This window comes from Mytilus trossulus, chromosome 2 (genome assembly GCF_036588685.1).
Source record: "Mytilus trossulus isolate FHL-02 chromosome 2, PNRI_Mtr1.1.1.hap1, whole genome shotgun sequence".
NCBI lineage: Eukaryota > Metazoa > Mollusca > Bivalvia > Mytilida > Mytilidae > Mytilus > Mytilus trossulus.
In genome coordinates, this window is record NC_086374.1 from 8,273,581 (window position 1) to 8,292,790 (window position 19,210).

Genomic DNA, 19,210 nt, shown 5'->3' on the forward strand with positions numbered 1-19,210 from the left:
AGATTAACGTTGTTTTCGTTTTAATTACTTATTTATAGTGTACTTTTTATTTGTCGTTGTACATTTTTAACCCTAAAGTTTACTGTTTACATGGCTCGTTATATGTATATTCTTGAATTGTGTTATAGTATTCTTTTATTTGTTTTTTTGTGTGTGTAAATTACCATACTTTTACTGATTATTCTATTTTTGGTGATACCCATTTGATGTGATTAAGTTCTTAAACAGCCCGTCATTGTGTTATTGTGCTATGGTAAATACTGTGTATTCTTGTCTTTTGTTTTTCCTAATGCGCTTTGTATATATGTATTTTTATTTTTATTTGTTGACATATTTTTTATGTTTTCATACTGTTCATACCCCTATTTTTGACCATTTTTACCATTATGTCTGTTTTTATCAGCCGTTGTTATCAATTTGTTTTGATATGGCCATTTGTTAAGGGACTTTTCGTTTAAAAAAAATCTCAAGTCTGTGAATATGAGTGTCATTTATAATTTTGTTTGGTATTATTGTATTCTGTTTGCTTTTAACTTAACATTTATATATGTTTGTGTTGTTGGTTTAGAGTTATATTTACTTACAATTTGCTAGGATCGTAGTGGAAGTAAAAACGGAGAAGCGAAAGACATTTTCTTTCCGCAATGTTTTCGAGGACATTTCAAAGCAAACAGGAAAAGTGAGAATATCATAGAAGTGTTTGTTAGCTTCACAATAGAAGGTCTCACTGTTCAATCTAACTTAGTAGTTGGAGAAGGAACGAACGACTACAAATGCCTTATTTTGTTTCAAATACATGTCAAGATTGCCTTTTCTGTGTTTGAAATCAAAAATTGAAATCAAATTGAATAATATTCAAACTCGCTGCTTTTGTCATAACATGGTACCCTTTTTTCATTCTAGCCTAGCATGAACTATTCACGGAACATATCAAAATGTTTTTTTTTCTTCTTTCTCGAAACAGACCTATTCTGCAGATAGCGCGATTAATGTACATTGTATAAGAAGGACAATGGTATAAAAAGCACCAAACAAAATCAAAAGTAGGCATGTTTTTGTATAGACTTAAAAAAAATATCAAACACGTTAAAACAACATACGCGTTCGACAATTTACAGTTTACTTATGTAATAGGTCGATGATATGGGTTAAAAAAAAAAGTGTTTAAGAAATATTTTTTAACATAAAAAGATAGCCATGTTAATACTTTACTCATACACTTTTTCATACAGTGTTTTTCTTTGTATAAACCTGACACTGCAATTTTCAAAGAAATATAACAAAACAAAAATGAAAAATTGCATATGTCAACATTAAAAGCAACATGCATTAGAAAACCCGAACAAGTTAAAGAAGGTAACCAAATGAAAATGGCGCATCATTCCGGAGCACAAGCTACAGCTTAGTGTTTCTGATTGATCAAGTTCTGTTATGGTCCGAGGACAAAATTATACTTGTGTTTTGTCCTGGACCTTTCTTACATTTGATTTACTTTGTAAGGCAGTCACTTTACCAGACGAGTACCCTTTGAAATGGGAAGTTTGATTTAGTTATACTTTTTTGTATTCTTATTTCAAAATTTAAAACAAAAACAAACCTATCATTAAATAGGAAAAAAATACTTATTAGGCGTATACGGTGATTCTGCTAACATTAGAATTTGATGAATGGAAATTAAATGCAGTATAAAATTAAAAGCATATAACTTAGGTAATTGATAAAGACATCTTTTATTTTAGAAAAGACCATTAGAAAGACTGACTATTTTATGTTTTCTTCTCCACAGAGAACTCGAAAGTCTTCAGATATTTATTTCAAATGCCTTTCTGAAAAAAAGTACCACATGCAATGCAATTTCAATATTAGTAAAACAAACGAACAAGCTGTCATTTGTTTTTATGAATCACAATTAATCTGTCACTTTTTTTTTATATGAGCATGTTCTTTTTGGAAATCAATAAATAACAAAATATAAAAAGTTGTTTTGGATAAGTCATTAAAATGCAAACATTAACGTGTCCTTGAGTGATGAATAGGAAGTATGACACTGTTTGATTGGTTTAGAAATTCACTGCCTGCCATGGCTATATAATAATAATTTCATTTACTTCCCCTTAATATACTCTTCATTCAGAAACAATGGGAACATGGGAAATTGAGTTCAAGCGTCTCTACGACATCGATTTTACGTCAAGATAACGTTACTGCTTGAATACTAACGCGAGGAAAAATGACTTACGACTTCAACTTTAACCTTACTTAATGTCTAGTCATAACTTGTTATGATTTTTTACTTTCTAGATATAAATTTGGCGAGCTGCCGTATAGATTTTCTCTTAACCTTTTTTACATTTTATTTCATATTCAATTTATGTCCAAACTGGCTGGGCATATCATATATGTAATCTTGTTTGATTGAACAACATAATTCTTTCGATTTGAATAAAGTTAGAAACTAATAAGTAGACAATTAATATCTACAACAGGACGGATAGGTAGGTAAAAACTTGGATTAACCAAACAACTCACTTTTGTTTGAGGAAAACATTAATGTCTCAAAAAGTAATATAAAAAATGACATATAAACTTCAGTTCTCTTTTTAAAAACAAAATGCAGTGTAAGTATTTGAACATTGAAAGATGATTGCGTTAACGTCTGTCGGCAATGTAAAATGTACATTTCTGACAATAACAAATATAGGTACACTAAGTATGTTTATATTCTTATTTGCACTTTACCGATATAAAGAGTTTACTTTTGAACGTGCACCAATCAGCGGAAAAACAATGTCGATGTTCGACAATCTCAAACACACATTATAACTACTCCGATATTATTCAGACTTCGAATCAAAATTACTTTGTTCTAAACCTAAATGATGCATGCTTACTTGAGAAGCAGCAAATGACAACTTAAAATTCGCTAACCCATGAGACAATCGAGGTGTTTTTTATTGATTTTAAGAAATGATAAAGGAAAAATTCCTTGAAATGTCCACACGCTAATACAATGCATGTAGTCATCTTAATGTCACGATGTGATATATAAAGATGAGTATATATTAACGATAAGCTCCAAAAAATAAAAATAGAGATTTTGATACCAAACTGCTGAACAAACTGAGAAAGAGGGGAATTCCGGTGAAAAATGGAAAACAAAAATTAGCGTCAGTGACAATGCATGCACATATGTGGTGTTGTTAATCTGAGTTTACTTTTTCAAATTATGAGCCTGGTACCTTTGATAACTTTTAACACCACTGTTTCGATTCCACTATTGGTGGGCCTTTCGTCCCCGGAGGTATCACAAGTCCAGTATATATAGTCAGCTCTTCGGTGACATGAATATCAATTATATGTTTATGATTATAAATTTAATGTTTGCAAAAGTATGAATTATTCGAAATACTAAGGATTTTCTTACCCAAGGCATAGGTTACATGTTCCTCAACCGTATTTGGCACAACTATTTGATTTTTTTTATTCTCTATGCTGATCAACTTTATACGTGTTTGTATGTATAACTATTTTGATGTGAGCGTCTTTGATGAGTCTTGACTGTCCCTCTGGTATCTTTCGTCCCTCTTAGACGAAACGTATCAAATAATAAGCCCGGAACCTTTGATAACTATAAGTATGGTTATATTAAATTTGGTAATGCAAATTATAAATCCTTCCTGAAATCAATTATTAATATTGTTATTTAACTTTAAAAACCATATTATATGACTGTTCTAACCATTGATCCTGGAAAGCTTTGAATGATACATATTTGATTTAAAATGATGAAGAAAATCTCCGCGTATGTAACCGCCATCTTAAAACATCGCAATAAATCTGACGCTAAAATAGTTTTAATCTTTTACAATAAAACGGCTTCAGTTTAATTGAATTACTTTTTCCTTAAGATTTTTATAATATGAAGATTATCACGAAGAGAAACCTTAAATTTTCAATTATCTTTGCTTGTATTCCTATTGAGGAGTCACATTACGAACCCGAAGTAGAAAAATGACAAATTAAACAATCACACGATATTTGACGAACATTTCTAAAGAAATGTTCAATTTGATTATTTTTAAGTTTTGATCACACACATGTGATATATTCCCAGAATCAATACTACCACAGGCGTTTAAACCCTGTAATCAAAGATGACTGTGAAATGGATAAACTTCTCCAGTGATCTTTAATTGTTTACTTTTTCCTGCAGCATGATCAGAGAATTCGTTAATTTCAGATGCTTACTTTTGTCATGGGAAGTCAACATATTGTATGTTTTAATAAGTTTGTCAATAAGTAAGGGAAAGAAATACTGTGTTATATCATTTCTGCAGTAGCGATAGTTGTTGGGATTTTCTTCGTTAATTAACGCGGTTTCAATATATTTGACACAATACCTCAGTTTAGTTATATTTCTACGATTGTATTGGCGACATTGGACTTTCGTTATTATGTATAAAAAGTATAAGTTTGTGTATCAGACTCTGTGTAGTTAACAAAAGTATTTTTTTGTTTCAGAACTGTATTTTACACGAATGGACTTACTGATTCATTTTACGCAAAGAATCCAAATAAACGGTAAGACGCATTTAATTATTTGTAAAAATGCCTGTGTTATGTTTTATCTATTATATAATAATGTATCATTCTGACAGTTTGAAATGCACGATTTAAGGGGGAGAAAAACAATATATTATTCATTTTTTTTCATTTTTTTGCAATATCCGTTTCATATCATTGTCACGTTTAAGGCATCATAAATTGACTAAACCGATTATCATATCTCAGTTCCATAAAATGTTTACACATTAATTATTTCTATTAATTATAAATGAAGGTATGTTATCAATATAGAACTCGATAGAAGTCCTAAGTGGGAGATGACGACATATTAGTGTTGTAATATTAGTTTTGATATAATATCAAATAGGTTAACACATTTTGATTTTTTTCTAATAATGAAACTTATTTATGGCATCAATCATGTTGATATATCTGTTATACATTTTTTTCCATTAAGCATTAAAAGTCAACCAAAACATAACACCACTAAAGCCGTTTTTATCTAAATTGTGATAATTTCACTTACGTCTTAGTACAATTCTAAAAAGAGACTAATCTGCGTGTCATCTTCCCTTCACTTTATAGTAAGGGACATAAATGAACCAAGTAAGGACTATCACATCAAATGGCAATTGAAACACCTGACTGAATAATGAAACGTATTTCAATATTTCACACATGATGGTTAAAAGTGGCTTTTTCAATATCTTTTTAATGTACAAGATCCATACTAAATTTGAAATTGACTGTTTTTACAATTTTTCATAGGACATTGCTTCCATAAACTATGTCTCCATGTTTTCTGTTGTACAAAGCGTAGCTCTGAACCTTTATTTGAATGCCAGTAAATTAGTCTGTCAGATTTTGTACACATATATAATTATCGTACGAGGTCATCATTTAGAAGAAAATGTTCTGCCGTTTGCAAGACAAATCTATAATCATTATACAATTTAAAACCCAATTTACGAACAATACGCAAAAGGCTTTATACAAATATGTTTAGTGCTGACACATACCCAATCATGTTTTGTGTTGCCGGGAAGACTTATTTACCTAGCTGTTATATGCACGACATCTCCATCAGGTACATTCGAGTTTGTCCTTCCTGTTTTTATGTCTGTATTTTTATGAACGGAACAGGGTGAACGATATTTCATAAACACGTAGTATGTGTCATTTCATACGTATTTAAGTATTACACGGGCGAAATCGTTTTGTATGGGCTAGAAGTCACGTAGAAAACTTTCAAAACAATAAACCACTACTGTACCGGTGAAATGTTTATGCCCATGGTATATGAGTCACCGAAGGGAACAATAGAAACAACCGTTGCAATACGTAGCAGTACATTCAGGATGCCCCCCGATGACATTATTTTAAGTACTACTGGCGATTTACTAATAGTCCATTCGGGACAACCCCGATGACAGTATTTCGGCACTGCTAGTGAACAACTAGCATTTGCTTCAGCATGTTCAGGGCTCCACCGAAGACAGTATTTGTGTTACTACTGTTGGTAAAAATCTGATCCCATTAGAACACATTAGATAACAGTATTGTCGATTCTGTTATTGGTTAACTAGAAGTCCCTTCGGGTGTTGACATAATACTCAAATAACAACAGAAAGCTAAGTATGCATGCAAGTTGAAAGCAGTGTTAGTCGATATCATAGTGTTGTATAGAACGCTAAAATATATCATGATGAAACTCTGCCTAAATTTCAAAAGCATTATTTATATAGTTGTTTGTCTGTTGGTCTTTTTCTTTTTAACCAATGACGTTATCAGTTTATTTTTAACCAATGACGTTATCAGTTTATTTTTTACCAATGACGTTATCAGTTTATTTTTTACTTATGAGTTTCAATGTCCCTTTGGTATCTTTCGCTCTTGTTTTTGAAACATACCATTTTATATGTTACAGTTAATGCCATTAATGTTGCGGTTTAATCTAATCAATTAACCCTTTTCTAATAAACATAATTTAATTAACGATGTTAACTAAACAAATATCATGAACAATAACTCTTGATAGATTGAAATAATTTCCTAAAAACTATTTGGACTTGCAAATCCATTTTGATAATTATGTTTACAGTGTTTTATTCATGTAATTATAAAAGACTTGGTAAAGTCAACACTACAAATTGCCTTTTAATGATAATAACACAAACCTCGTTTTACTAAAACAAGGATATATAGAAGATATGACCATGACAAAAACTGCAAACAGATTTAGTAATGGAAGCTACGAAAACAAGATGGTAAAGTTTTGGCAAGTTTCCATGCAATTTTAATTAAGACTCTTTGCTTTAGGAATTTTATAAATTATTCATCAAGTTTTTTAAATACAAACTTGATAATAGTTACGAACATTTTTTCCAAGGTCGTGGTGGTAATAATAAAAAATATTACAGTACGCAAATTATTAAAGGTTTGTTAAAAAAAAACACAAGCGGGACCTGTTTGAAGCACTTAGAATATTATGATTTTAGCGGCGATCGATCATGTCTATTCCTATAATATAATAAATCTGATACTAATACTAACAAAAACTAAAAACTTTATAAATATAACGAGGCCAGGATAAGGTACCGGTACTTAATGTTTTAAACTAACAAATGTACAGATTTCAATAAAATATGATACATGAACAAAAAATCTAAAGTGGCCATATCCAATTAAACTGGTGGTTTGAACTTATATTCAGCGAGAATTGTTGATTTCTGTTCGCGCAGAGACCCCGACGGACTACCATTTATGTGACTTATGGTACGAAGTCCAATATTTCTAATGTGGAAACGCCGCGCATTACTTTCTCGAACAAAAATACCTATGTCTATCCTTTTGTTAAATAATAAACCATATTATTAGTATAGGGTATCGTTGAGTAATTCAATGCCGTAAAATACAATTTTGTATTTAATTGCGTGGTCAGAGTCTGTCACTAAAATTCCGTAGCTTATCTACAAAGTCATTGTGTCTAGTGTTGGTTTCAAGTCGATGCCAGAAATTGTTATGATTCAACGATGTCTATTGCAAACTTAATACTACATGATTGTTTAGAATCAAATATGTATATTGGCTATTACCACTGGGACTAAAGAGAATAATGCATACCTTCCGTATACAGATTGCTTTACCTTGTTATCGTAACAAAAATCACTACTCAAAATTGCTTCATCTGTTAGAATTGATACGAGGTACTATTGGAGGGATGTCCATACTCTTTCGCCAATATTTGTCATCAAAATATGGATAACATAGTTCCCTTCAATATATATTTTTGTGTAAAGATATTTTGATGAATCTTTAAAGAAGAGGGCTAATATCGTGAACGCTGGAAAATTAAAGGAAAACGTGTTTACCAATTAAAATCGTTATTCTACAATGTATTACAATAAGAAATCAGAATATTTTGAATCGTTTGTTTGTTGATATGTCCTGGGAAAAGTCACCAGAGAACCATCAAAATCAATAGTGCTCATAAAATAATCACGTTAACATTGATTCATAGCACAAATTCTATACTCGCTTTCCATTATTTTTCCATTTCATCTCAAAATTGTCACACCAAGGACTTGGCAAAATTAGTCAGTAAAAGAGTTATACATGTTGCAAAGTTCATTTGTGGATTGTAATTTAAGTTTCTTAAAGTAAATCTTAAAGTTTACAGATTAAGTAATGCTCGAGAAAATATAATTTGAAAAATAATAATATTCTATTAATCGATTTGTTTTTCAAAACTAATTCGAAGATGTCAAATCGGGTATTTTCTACTAAAGTATTGCCAATATAAAATACGGAAATGGGATACAATTGTAAACATAAACGAAGCTTTTGATTATGACTTCAAAATTGCATCCAAATACATGATTTATCTTACAAGAAGGCAGAATTTTACCTTTCACATTTACATATGTATTGGTATGTGTTTTGCTCAGTGATGAAGTCGTATAGTTGTAAAAGAGGTACGAAAGATACCAAAGGCACAGCCAAATTCATAAATCGAAAATAAACTGACAACGCCATGGCTAAAAATGAAAAAAACAAACAGACAAACAATAGTACACATGACATAACATAGAAAACTAAAGAATAAGCAACACGAACCCCATTGGTTCTGACGTTGTTATTGTTTTCGCGACCTATTCTTTCACTGTAAACTTCTGTGTCATTTGGTTTCTGTTGGAAGGTTTTCTCAGTGTCAACTATATAATATCTTCAGATAAAATAAAAATAAATTACAAAAAAAACTATATTACATCTTCTTATTTTTAATTCACATATATGCATAGGTATTTATATGTTTTTAAAAGTGTTAATATCACCAAAGTTTATGTTTGTACCTACATGTAGTTTCGATATACAATTAACTTTTAAGATAATTACGTGTCGTCCGTTATCAAGTTTCGCTTTCTGTTTTGTTTTACAGATTTTTTCCATTTTCGAATTTGATTAGTTCCTTCATACGTAAATATACCTCTGTCAAAACAAATTAGAGATCCGAACAGAAAACTTTATGACAAGCTTGATTATTTTGTTTCAAAAAGTTATGGTTTCTTTTAAAAGTATCTGATTCGCTTCTATGAAGATCTTGTGTCGAAAACATATGTGTTCTTGTAAGATCATATATAATTACTGCAGCATTAATTTATTTTTCCTGGCTTTGTTCAGACCACCTGCTTTCGCCTCCGTTTTGATATACACATCGCGTCTAGATCACCAATATCCTTTACCGTATAAATAAACTAAATATAGTATTGTGTACCAAGAATTGTAACTTCTAGAAATATGACCAACTTGGAAGAACCTTAGTTTAAACAATATTGATTAAAATATACCATCACATACCATACACTTGATATAAATATGTAGGATTCAGAAACAAGCAAAATTGCTTTTACTTTGTAGAACCTTCTTATTTAATGTATAATTGTTTATGTGTTTTAACTCTTAATTTGAATGAAATATTCGTCACTGGACGTTAGAAAAACAAGAAATAATTTATCGTATGATCTTATAAGCCAGGATTGCACTGAGTTTTGCTTTCTAATCTAAACTTTAATTTGTTACAACTCGTTCTTTTTTATATCTGTTTTTGTTGTTATTGTTTAGGGGTGGGTTAGTTCATTGGTGCTCTTTCGTGTGACTTCTTTTTTAGAAGGTGTATTTTACCATGTTGTACATTGTACAAACGTAAGGATATTCATTATAACAGCCTTACCTCTATGATAAGTTTGTCATATACGATCATGCATTATTATCGTTTATATAAAATAAACCCTGTTTAATTATCAAATGATTAATTTGTAAAATTAACATCACAATTACTAGGAATATCATTCCATGGTTTGATAAATTGTCTGACATCTTTATTTATTTCATGATCTATTCTTTCATATATAACATATCCTATTACCGGTGATCTATACATCTACACGATTACAAAATTCATTGTTTTGCAATGACAATCGGAAACACTGACTGAATTTTGCTGTATGTAAAAGCAAAATAAAACTATCTGCTGTACCTGATTATATAACGACTAAAATCTGATGATTGTACATGATTGAAAAAAACGACTGATATATGATGCACATGATAGCAAAAAAAGACTGATAAATGCTGCACATGATAGCAAAAAAGACTGATAAATGCTGCGCATGATAGCAAAAAAGACTGATATGTGCTGTACATGATCTAAAAAAAGACTGATATACTTAGTATGCTGCACATGATAGCAAAAAAAAGACTGATAAATGCTGCACATGATAGCAAAAAAGACTGATAAATGCTGCGCATGATAGCAAAAAAGACTGATATGTGCTGTACATGATCTAAAAAAAGACTGATATACTTAGTATGCTGCACATGATAGCAAAAAAAAGACTGATAAATGCTGCACATGATAGCAAAAAAGACTGATAAATGCTGCGCATGATAGCAAAAAAGACTGATTGATATATCCTACACATGATCTAAAAAAAGACTAATACATGCTGCACTTGTCTAAAAAAAAAGACTGATAAATGCTGCACATGATAGCAAAAAAGACTGATATACTTATTATGCTGCACATGATAGCAAAATAGACTGATTGATATATCCTGCACATGATAGCTAAAAAGACTGATATGTGCTGTACATGATAGCAAACAAGACTGATAAATGCTGCACTTGTCTAAAAAAAAGACTGATAAATGCTGCACATGATAGCAAAAAAGACTGATATTAAACTTAGTATGCTGCACATGATAGCAAAAAAGACTGATTGATATATCCTGCACATGACAGCTAAAAAGACTGATATGTGCTGTACATGATAGCAAAAAAGACTGATAAATGCTGCACATGATAGCAAAAAAGATTGATATACTAAGTATCCTGCACAAGATAGCAAAAAAGACTGATACCTGCTGTGATGATAGCAAAAACGACTGATGTATGCTGTACATGATAGCAAAAACTACAAAAATCTGTTGTACATTGACAGAAAAAGCATATTTTTTTAATGGCACTCGTGAACACATAATATCCTATTGTATCTGTCGTAATGATAAGGCGTGTTTAGGTTTACGTTTGAGGGGTTCCATTTTCCATAATGATAATGTGATATCAATTACAACACGTTTGAAATGTTTCATTTCGCGTCACATCAATTGTTTTACATTGGAATTGTTTAATTTTGAACTTTCGTTTCTGCTTTGCCATTTAGAAGTGAAAAAAACTGTATTATTTGAAAAAGATCAAAGTTAGAGAGGAATTAAAGTTCACGAAGTTGCACAGAATTTCGAACAAACAGGAAATTTGAAAACGGACGATTTCCCCTGTTGTAATTTAACACTCTACAGGTGTGAAAAATAAGTATTTTTCCTGACTAACAAGTTTTATCTGAGTTTCTATAGTCAAACTCTGAAATAACAATGAAAACTCTTTATATCCCGCATTTTATTGCCTATTGTGGAATGTGTCAGGTAGTGGGATTCTCATATTTCTGTTTCTGTTGTTGTTGCACGTACTGAGCAGGTAGTGAAACCATCAGATCGTTTTATTTGTTGTTTTACTGATCAGTCAGCACTTATGTGTTTACATGAATTAGCACTAATATGGTCATATTTATAAATTATCTGTTAACAAAATTTTGAAGTCTTGCAATTATAACGTATTTCTACATCAGGAATTATGGCAGTATCTGGCAACTTTTGTAGGCAGTTTTGGTCCTCAATGGCTTCTCCATCGACCTTTATATGGCCGTTTTATTTTATTTTATTTTTTTAACGTCACTTGTGAGTCTTTTGTAGACGAAATGCGCGTTTTGCGTAAATACAAAATTCAAATCCCGGTATATATCTATAATGGGTATAGTTGGATAAAGTAGTGCATGTGTAAATAAGCAATGCCAAAATGAATGTTTTTCGTATGACAATGGTTGGTAAAAAAAACCAATTGCCTTTATAATATGATACTAAAGTTTAAATCAACATTCAAACTTAATTTGTTCGATTTAAAACATATTTTTTGTTGTTGTGTTTTTTTTTATCTTGATATATTTTTTCTCATTTGAGAAATCACTGTTTAATTGTATTCATAACCCAAATTTTGTCATGCAAAGCTATAATCCATTCTACAATAATATTACATATCATGAATATTCCAACCAAATAGTTCATCGATCTGTCTTTGTTCGGTATAATTTACAATAAAGTGCAACCTTGTCAATAAGGACATTGATGTCACTGAAAACAAAATATTGATTCTTTCAAATCATATTTTTTTTCAACGGAGTAAAAGAAATATTGTTTGAGATTAAACATATTTATTTATAGTGGATTGGGAAACAAGTTTTGCAACTTATATTAATCCCTTCCCACTTTGCGGGTGCAAGTGCTGCCTTGTATTAGCCTGCTCTTTTTCCAAATCTTCAAGGGTGTCTTTAACGTGCAGGAGATATGGCTCTATCTTAACACAGGTCATCCATTTATCGTCCCCTTCCGACGGACTATCACCATTTCCTCAAGACTATACTAGCAAATGGTGCCAAGGGAGAGCCGAAAATTCAGTCCCTGAAATTTTCATCCCGGAACGGAAATCAAATCAGGAACCTTTGTGTTAGTAGTCCGAGATGTTAAAGCATATATTATGAAGTATATGAAAACGCATTACCTCATGTGTTAGTCTTTTCACAATGGGCTATAGAAGCAAAATCATATCCTGGTATTTAAATCAATTATAACATTGAATTTCAAAAGAGTTTCGAAAAACAGACAACGTGATAAAATTGAGAGATTTTATAATTGAAATTTACAACAAACATTAATAATTTGATTCTTCAGTATCGTTTATAATACCTATAGTTTACATATTTCTCAATTGTAGATACCCATATGATAACCTCTAAATCCCTCTTTTTATGCCATTGGGTCCATTGACGTATACCCCACATCACTTTTTAATAATGCTAATGGGAATTTGTGAATAAAGCGTAATGTAATGTTGGCGAATATTTGGTATGCTCATGGTCAAGGTAAACGAACTGTGAATTCCATTGCAAAATATATTGAATGGTACTAAAGGAAGCAGTCCAATAAATGGTTTTGTCATTTGTGTGAAAACCAATTATGAAACTATACAACATTTATCTTTATCACGAATCAGTGTTACATCGCCAACAGAAACAATTAAATTGTTATAAATTTATGAAATTATCAATAATGAGATATCGCTGAAAATGTTATTAAAACAGGAACCGATAAAGGTGATTATCCCGATTATTAATACATTATTACATGGGTCTAAGTAGACTTGACAGAAAATTCGTGATAACGGCATCCTTGAAGTTTCGATATTCATTATTAAAAACTGCACATGAACATAGAGTAATGTGAATATACAGAGTTGTGCAGTGCATACATGGATGTGTCTTTATGAACAACCATCAAAGACACCGATTTAAGACGGAGCAATATCTATAGTATAACCCTCAAAGACATCGATTAAAGCAGGAGCGATGTCTAAAGTATAACCCTCAAAATCACCGAATTAAGCCGAAGCGATATCAAGAGGATAACCCTCAAAGTCATCGATTAAAGCAGAAGCGATATCTAGAGGAAAGCACTCAAAGAATCGATTAAAGCCGAAGCAATTTCTAGTGGATATCCCTCAAAAACACCGAGTAAAGCCTAAACGATTAATAGAGGATAACCCTCAAAGTAATCGATTAAAGCAGAAGCGATATCAGAGAATTACTATCAAAGACACCGATTAAAGCCGAAGCAATATCTAAAGAATAACCCTCAAAGACATCGATAAAAGTTGAAGCGATATCTAGGGGGAATTTGGACAATTGCTTTACGCATATTTGAAGAGGTGATGTTTTCCAGTCTAGACAAGATACATATAAAACCAAAGATCACCAAGGATCTCATAATACCGTCTAAATATGTCAAACATTTACTGAAAGCTAGTTCAAAGTATTTATCTGCTGATGTCTCTTTACAGTCTTAAATCGGCGCCTGCACTCCCAAGAAGATTTTATAACATAATCTTGTCAAATTCTCAAATGGATTTCTGTGCCGTGATTTAATAAAAATGCACAAAATGCATGTATAAAACCGAAACTGTTTTGTTGTAATACAACGATTAGCGAGTAGGTGTCTTTACAATATTCCGAGCTTTTAATCGTTCCTAGTTAAACACATTGTGAAAAGATTTATTAGAAACAATCAAATTTTTGTAATCAGCACCAAATTCTCATGATAAAAATAATAAGGTATAATGAAAAACAACTTGAAGATGTGGCGGAATTACACTCGCAGCTTTCATTTGGTTTAATATTTTGATCGCGCCCAGTTCACTTACAAATAAAAACCAATTTAGGAAAAACGTGATTCAAGATAAAAGAGGGACGAAAGATACCAAAGGGACCGTCAAACTCATAAATACCGAGTAAAAGTACATTCAACATAATTTGTTGTAAGTTTTTGATTATTTCATTCACAACATGGTATACGATATTAAGGAGGATTGTGTTTTCGGGTATGTATATATGTCGTTCGTCTGCCGTGTATAAGATTAAGTGTATGTCAAGGTAGTATAACTAGACATTGCGATGGTATCACCTTGAAACTACTTCACGTCTTCCTTATGATGTGATAATCGTCTGAAAATTATCTTTTGTGTTCCAGACTTCTTTTGTAAGCACTCCGTAGAGGAAATAATAAAAGTGCTTTGAACTCAGCCAAATTCAGAATATTCCTTTTGAGTTTTCAATTAAAAAAATGTATTTCAAAGGCTTCTGAATCAAATGCTTTGTTTGGCTGTTGATGGGGTCGTAAATCAACCTCCTTTTGTGAAATATACTGATAATATTTCAACTGTAATGGAATCACATTGCATGCACTTTACATTTATTCAATAAGATTAAAAGAATCTTTTTATTTTTCAGTTTTTGAAGTGAATCTAGGGTCTTATAAAATTTCTGAACAATAATATGTTTGACTTGTTGTTTATTCATGAACTGATTCTATCAAATTTGAAAATTCCCAAGATAAACATTGCAAATGCTTTACATTTGATGTTTTGATACATGTAGGACAAAAACCATATTGATTCGTGATTGATGTATCGTTGAAAAACATATAATGCAAAATTAATAACTTTCAACTAATTTACAACAGTATTTTATTTTATCATTACCGTTCTGCATCGGTTTAGAAATTGTACATTAATAAAATTTCGAATAACAATGGCACTATATATTTTACAATGATGTTAATGGACGAATTTTAAAACCAAGGGTATTGTTTGGCTCTGGTGTTGCATTTCGCTATAAATATCATGATAGTAATCTTATAAATGAAAACCATTGGAGAACAATAAACTTTCAAGCATAACAGAAGTGTGGTATTTTTTTTTAATTTCACTGATTATATAATCGTATTTAAATTCCGATGATACAATTGCTATATGTTTTCCGATTGGAGTTCAAATTTAATGCGCATTGAAGATAATGCATGCTAAAAGCGTTTAATTATAAAAGTCAATAACCTTTTTCGTCATGTTGAAGGTGGAAATTTGTTTTGTTATTCTACACTGCTTTGTAAAAAGATTAGAGTTACAAAAAAATATAAGTTGTAATTTTGTACAAGGGTGATCACCTGTGTTTTTGCTTATTATATATATTTTATGTATATGTTTTTCGTGTTCAGAACATAAAATCCGATTCGTATGCTAAGAATGAATGTAATTACAACTAAAAGTGTAGAAACATGCGTATTACCTGATTTAATCCTAGAGTAAGTACTATCTATAACCTCCAATTTAACTTCATAACAGAACCTTATTGTCTTTTAACAACCTTTATTGATAATTTTTATGCCAGGAATTTGCATTGATTGCTTTTTATATAGTAACTTTGTTTGACACTATATATTTTAACATTTTTTCTCCTCGGAAACCAACAAGCTAATTGATACCAACATTCTTAGTATCAAGCTTTTACCATGTTTTTTATGAAGCAAACTAGCCGCTATCACTTAAAATACTATTAAAATGGATATTAAAACCATGCAAAAGTTGTAGGTGCCACTTCTTGCAATGAAACATTATCAGATCATTTTAACACGTATTATGCATCAAAAGTTGTGACTTGCTGCTAATTCCTTTCTTTTATTTATTTCTTTCTTTTTCCTCCCCATGAGTCAGATTGGTCGAAGTCTCTTAATAATAGCTGTAAAAGTGTTAAGAATAACATTTAAAAAAAAATAAAGATTAGGAAGGGACATGTAGCATGTCAAATTTAAATTGTAAACAACTTCACTTATCCTTTTAAATATGAAATTTAATGACGTGATTTAAATAGAAATAAAAGCATGATGGCCATTGTTATATCATAGTTCGTCTATGTGGATGTAACATTTTAACGTTGTGTTTCCGTTGTGTCGTTTGTTTTCTCTTATATTTGAGTGTAAATTCACATTACTATAAGACGTGTCACGGTACTTTTCTATCCCAAATTCTTGTATTTGGTTTTGATGTTATATTTGTTATTCTCATCGGATTTTGTCTAATGCATCGTTTCTGTGTGTATTACATTTTAATGTTGTGTCGTTGTTCTTCTATTATATTTAATGCGATTCCCTTAGTTTTAGTTTGTTACCCCGATTTTGTTTTTGTTCATAGATTTTGAACAGCGATATAATACTGTTGCCTTTATTTATATACCATACAAAACCTTAGAACCAGGAATTTTATCTGTGAATATTTTTTGGTTCTCAGTAATTGCATTGGTTTATAATTAATTCCTTGAATGCCAATATCCTTTGGTCTACTGACAATTTACCTGAAAAATTATGTAGGCGTTCCAGGAATAGGTGTAAGTAGTTATTACAACAAAAATACATGTTTATCAAAACAGATAGGTAAATTAGCGGTAGCTAAATCTAATTCCTGTTTGTCAAGTTGTTTAAAATCATTTGTTGCTGTTACTGCTCGAACAAAACTTTGAAAAGTGGTGTATCACAAAGTCAACATGAACATATTGAGAGAAATTTCAGTTTGCACAAATTCTACGATAGCCTCTTTGGACTCTGATTTTGTTTTTACTTTGTTTCTATAGTTGCGTGCTGTAATTTACTACCACATACCTTCATGGAATTTCTTTAAACTTTGTATCACGTGTTAGATTACCATGTTTTATTTTGATCAGCTTATTCATGATATTTTGCTTGGTAATAATATTATGTATTGCAAGTTATTCATGAAATAATATTGTTAAGTTGTTTATTATATTTGCAACTCATCTGAATTCTGTTTACCCTATTTTATGGATTTTCTTAAAACTTTGTAGCGTTTCCAACTGAGAAGTTATCAAATTTACTTTATCATTTCTGATGATTTTTATAGTTTAATCAATAGTTCAATTTAAATCTTCATATTATTCATATTTACCATTTAATTTAAAATGATATGGAATTAAATATTTCAATTGAAATATTTTTGTTGGCATTCAAGGAATAGTTAACATATAAAATGTTGGCATTCGAGGAAGACACCATTGCATTTACCTAGTGGCCGGAAGCGACGCTAGACGTCAAGGTGCCTTATTAAAGGAGAACGTATACGCGACAAAAACATAATAAAAACTTGCGCTTTTATTTAAAATAAATAGTATGCACCATATATGGACAAACATAAACGTTTACCAAAAAAATAAAATGTTCGATTGATACTTTACGTCCAAATATCAAAATAAAAGATATTCTTTAATTCTGTAAGTAGATTATGCTTTTTATATAAAAATGTTGATTCCACTAACATTTATTTTGTCAACTCTTTCAAAATCATGACAATATGCACTACTCAATAATATGAATGCATGTTACGAAAAAAAAGTTTGCTAGAACTGTCAGTGGATTTGAGGGGGAAACAGTGGAACATATTTTAAATTATACAAATCATGACCAACTTCAAAACTGTAGGAGTAGTTAATCGGCCTTAGCAAAGTATATTCCATTAGCGGATAAAAGGGCAAATGTCTGAAAAAGAAATAAATAGAGGCAACTGCTAAAGGACTTTTTTTATAGCGTAATATGAATTTTAATTTTCTTGAAGGTCAAAAAGTGCCCTTGAGTTGTTGACATCGTTGTCTTTTGCTCCTTGGTAGATAGTTATCGCATTGGGGCAAACATGCCTTCAACAGCTGCTCATTTTAATATTCCAATAAATAGATCGATTCTTGGATTGTTGTTTCTCAAATTTTCTGTTCCTTTTTAAACAGAAGGTCTATAATAATTTTTACGAAGATTCAATTTAAACAAATATTCGAACAAACAATTACTATCGTTACCATAATGATTTTGTTTGTTTGAGAAATTAAGGCAAACGAGAACTGACAGTTTTACATAATAGTTAACATTAAAATGACATACATTCGAAATGTAATCAAAATACATGTGTTGAAATATTTGAGTTAAAGATCCATGCATGAACTATTTGCCACTTGACGTAAAGCAACCAACGATTATAAATCAAGCAATTGATATACCACATGTTTGATTTTTTTCATTAGTTTAAACCAGGGAAAGGATGACAACTCTTATTTACAGAATACTGTAATTTTTGTGAAGTCATTAATTAATTGTTAGATTAACCATTGGAAAAAAAAACAGATTCTCTACTTAATTCTGGAACATTTCCAAGAAAAAATGACTACAATGGTGATTGGTATATATGACAAATGAAAATAAGAATGATATATTTGGAATGATCACAAACGTGGCAATCTCTAATCATCGTCTTGTTTCTCCAAAATTTATTCAATTCATGTTCTCATCCAGAGGTGCCTCTAATATGATAAAATCATAACTGTGACTAGGTGGGGGTTTGACGGGCAACCTTGCAATCATGTCTCATTGATAATGACCTTTAAAATGTTCAAAATCCTTCGTTTAGATGTAAGACTAACGTAGATTTGACCTTAGTTGTGGTTTGTATAAAACGTCGAAAATCTTTTAATTATTACAGATTTTTTCACATTGATTTCAAATTCATAACTTTCGCGTGTTAATTGTATGAAGCTCATTGCTTTAATTGACAAAATGCAACGTAGCCATTTTGTGTTGTTTATAGTATACGTAAC

General features: G+C 30.8%; 1 protein-coding gene across 1 annotated transcript in view; it reads left to right on the plus strand.

The window, feature by feature from the left end:
* The window catches only part of LOC134706421 (5-hydroxytryptamine receptor-like), a 69,823-nt gene that overhangs the window by 27,041 nt on the left and 23,572 nt on the right, over positions 1–19,210 (plus strand). The window contains exon 2 of the mRNA XM_063565341.1: positions 4,522–4,581. The gene's annotated coding sequence lies outside the window, so the exon portion shown is untranslated. The remainder of the gene's footprint in view (positions 1–4,521; positions 4,582–19,210) is intronic.